The sequence below is a fragment of the Nannospalax galili genome, unplaced genomic scaffold, assembly GCF_000622305.1.
Source record: "Nannospalax galili isolate Female #2095 unplaced genomic scaffold, S.galili_v1.0 scaffold270, whole genome shotgun sequence".
In the NCBI taxonomy this organism is placed as follows: domain Eukaryota; kingdom Metazoa; phylum Chordata; class Mammalia; order Rodentia; family Spalacidae; genus Nannospalax; species Nannospalax galili.
The window spans coordinates 3,652,342-3,656,798 of record NW_008330152.1 but is presented as its reverse complement, the minus strand read 5'-3'; positions in this window follow the sequence as shown (position 1 = coordinate 3,656,798).

Here is a 4,457-nt window from a genome sequence, read left to right as displayed (position 1 = left end):
ATTCAAAAAGATAGAAATGGAGGGAGAACTTCCAAATTCCTTCTGTGAAGCAAGTATCATTCTAATAACAAAGCCAGGTAAAGATACAACCAAAAAAGAAAACTATAGACCCATATTCTTAATGAACATAGATGCAAAAATTCTCAACAACGTACTTGCAAACCGCATACAGACACATATCAAAAGATCATCCACCATGATTAAGTCAGCTTTATTTCAGAGATGCAGGGATGGTTCAATATCTGTAAGTCAATAAATATCATAAATCATATAAATGAGCTTAAAGACAAGAACCACAAAGTCATCTCAATAGATGCAGAGAAGATCTTTGACGAAATTCAAGATTCATTTGTGTTCAAAGTCCTAGAGGGAACTGGACTGGAGGGAACATACCGTAATATAATTAAGGCCATATATAACAAACCCACAGCCAACATCATTCTAAATGGAGAAAAACTGGAAGCATTCCCATTGAAATCAGGAACCAGACAAGGCTGCCCACTATACCCACTTCTCTTTAACATAGTGCTGAAACTCTTGCAAGAGCAATAAGACAAGAGCAGGAAATTAAAGGAGTAATAACTGGAAAAGAAGATATCAAATTATCCCTTTTTTCCGATGATATGATATTATATTTAAGAGATGCCAAAAATTCCACCAGATAACACCTACAAGGAGAGAAAGAACACATGGAAACACTCCCCTTCACAATAGCTGCAAAAAAAAAAATATATTTCAGAATAAACCTGACCAAAGACATTAAAGATCTCTACAATGAAAATTTTAAATCTTTAAAGAAGGAGATTGAGGAAGACATCAGAAGATGGAAGGACCTCCCACACTCACAGATTGGAAGAATTAATATTGTGAAAATGACCATTCTACCAAAAGTCATTTATAGATTCAATGCAATGCCAATAAAAATCCCCATGATGTTTTTTACAGAATTGGAAAAAAACCATCCTACGATGCATATGGAAGCACAAAAGACCTTGGATAGCTAAAACAACCCAGAGCACTAAGAGCAATGCCGGGGGATTACAATAACAGATTTTAAGATGTATTACAGAGCTATAGTCATAATGGTACTGGCACAAAAATAGACCCATAGATCAAAGGAACAAAATTGAAGACCCAAATATGAGTACATGCAATTTCAGCCACCTGATATTTGACAAAGGGGCCAAGAACATTAAGTGGAGGAAAGACAGCATGTTTAGCAAATGGTGCTGGCAAAACTGGATCTCCACTTGTAGAAGAATGAAACTAAACCCCTATCTTTCACCCTGCACAAAAGTCAATTCCAAATGGATCAAAGACCTCAATGTAAAGCCTGAAACTCTGAAACTGTTAGAAGAAAACATTGGCAAAAACCTAAAAGATAAGTGTAGGAAAGGACTTTCTAAACCGGACACCAATAGCCCAGGAAACAAGGGCAAGAATTAACAAATGGGACCTCATTAAACTAAAAAGCTTCCGTACATCAAAGGAGATAACCAGGGAAGCGAACAGAAAACCCATATAATGGGAGAAAATCATCACTAGCGACACATCCGACAGAACTTTAATATCCAGAATATATAATGAACTCAAAAAACAGAGGATCAAGACAAGAAGTAACCCAATTAAAAGATGGGCTAAGGAGCTGAACAGAGAGTTCTCAAAAGAAGTATGATGCCTATGAAACGTCTTAAAAGAGGTTCAACATCACTAATAATTAGGGAAATGCAAATTAAAACCACTTTAAGATTTCACCTTACCCCAGTCAGGCTGGCTAAGATCAAGAGAACAAATGATACCAAATGTTGGAGAGGATGTGGGGAAAGGGGAACACTCATCCACTGCTTGTGAGGCTGAATCACTCATCCACTGCTGGTGGGGCTGCAAACTTGTTCAACCCCTGTGGAAAGCGTATGGAGAACTCTTAAAAAACTACAAATGAACCTATCATTGGACCCAGTTTTACCACTCCTTGGCATATATCCAAAGAACTCATGCTATTATAGAGACACTTGTACATCCGTGTTTGTTGCTGCTCTTTTCACAATAGCTAAAAGGTGGAAGCAACCTAAGTGTCCCTCAATTGACGAGTGGATAACAAAAATGTGGTTCATTTTTACAATGGAGTTTTACTCTGAAGTAAAGAAAGATGAAATTATGAAATTTGCAGGTAAGTGGATGGAACCAGAAACTGTTATACTACGTGAAGTAACACAGACTCAGAAAAAAAAATCGACATATGTTCTCCCTCATATGTGGATCCTAGAACCAAACCCTGATAAGTGAGTATGTATCCAGACATAACCACAGGACCAGGATAATGGAAAGGAAACAGGGAAGTAAAGGAAAAGAAAGAACCTGAAAGAGAAGAACAGTAGGAAACAGGCCTTAATAAGGGAGATACGGATAAAAATTGGGTTAGTTTAAGGGAGGGGGGAGGGAAGGGTATACAAGGAACCTAGGGGATAAAGGGAAAGAAGGAGCTAAATGAGGTAGGACCGTAGGAGAAGGGTATTATTAAGGGAGAAAGGGGGGAAATGGGGGCACCTTAAGTGGGAAAACCATGATGGAGGGGTGAGACAATGTGAGAAATAAATAATGCCTAGCTGGTTTTAAAAACTAGAGGGAACCATGTTACTCCAACAACCTACTGACAAATTATAAATAGCAGATCAAGAAATATATGTCTAGGTAAGGTTTATCTGAGAACAATTGATCTTTCCCCAAGATTTATCAAAAGTACCAGAGTCGCAGAAATAAACTTCTTGGATGTTTAACAGACATACTTTGAGGCCTACAATAATTTGTTCACAGGGACATAAAGGACAGTTTTTGCTCCTTGCCCTCCTAGGTCAACTAGTTACAGGGGACTATGAGCATCTCTCAAAATGTCCTGTAACTGTGGTGGGTCACCTGTCCTCTTCATAAAGGAGGCCAAGGAGACCCCAGGAGATTGACTTGAACCAGTGTCCAGTCTACAAAGAGGTGGGTCAATACAGAGGAATCATTTCCTCCATGCTTCCAAGCAAAGTCAACCATGGTTGAGCAGGACCTTTGACTTATCTTCACATAGGTGGAACTGGTAAAAGAAAGGAGTCAGGGGCTCCTCCCAAGCCCATGTGACCCTTGAGCAACAGATCCTCAAATGACCTTAAGAGTAAAAACAAATTGGTCTATCTGGGCCAACTGTATGGCCTTAAACACCCAAAAGGAAAGTATAACAAAAGATTAAAGGGGTCAATATAATTTTTTAAGATTCCATATGCATAGCTAAAAGCTACATAACAAGCAGCAATACCAGACAGGAGATACCTTCTTTTGAGTTGTCGGCCAGGGTGGCCAAAGAGACTCCCAGATAGTAACCCAGCATAGAACTGGGAAAATGAACAGCAGACCCCAGTCTTATCTAAAGGAATATTGACAACTGATTGCTGCTAGATGAGGAACAGCTGACCCTCCTAAAACAAAGGAGATAGGCTGACTAGATTCACCAGAAGGGCAAGTAGTGGGGAATGGCTGGGGGTGCCAACAACACAGCAGACAGTAACAGGGATGTCAGAGTATAAGGGCTCTAGTTGGGGGAGGGAGGCTATGGGAGGTTGCCATCTGGGAAGTGGGTATATAGTTGAATAAGATGGTTTGGGATGTTCTGTGTGATATACACACAAAAAAAAATCAACAAATTTTTTTAAAGTATTGTATTTGAGGAGGAAGCATCGAAATTTATGTCATGCTAATTAGTAAAGGTGATACACAATACCATTGAAATCTACCCGATAACTTTATAGACATACACAGGTGCCAAGGATCCAGGTGCAACCGATTATGACTAGTAATAGATACATACAGATTAGAGATGCATGTGCCAACATCTCAGTGTTAATAGCAAAAACAATGAGTCTTTCTGCAAGGAACAATGTATTCTAAAATGAAATGGAGATCTTTTTTAAAGGTTAAAAACTCATTCAATTTTATGTTTTACAGGGTTTATACTGAGTTCAATGTTGTAATTAATTAATACAGTTAATGACTCTATTAATTCAACTGTGAACCTAGAAACTTACAGCCACTTGTGAAAGAGCTGTACTCTTGCTCTGAAGTGCGTTACTGAATATGTTAAAGCTGTAGTAAAATGTTTCTTTTAATCATGTAGTTATTAATTTTTTTAAATGTTGGAAACAGCAAAAATTATTTTAATTAAAAAAATACAAACACACAAAGAAATCCAAAACTGAAGGAAGATAGGAATAAACTTCTAAGGGAATTCAGAAAAGATTTAGAAATATTGAAGAATATTTACGCTGAAATGAAGAAGGAAGTGAAACACTCAGTGAGCCAATTAGGATGAATGAAAGGGAAAACAGAATATCAAGACAGAAAGATAAAGTGGATGAACTAGACCACTCAAGCAAAGATTATGAACAATTTAAGAAAACACAAGAATGGAATATGCAAGA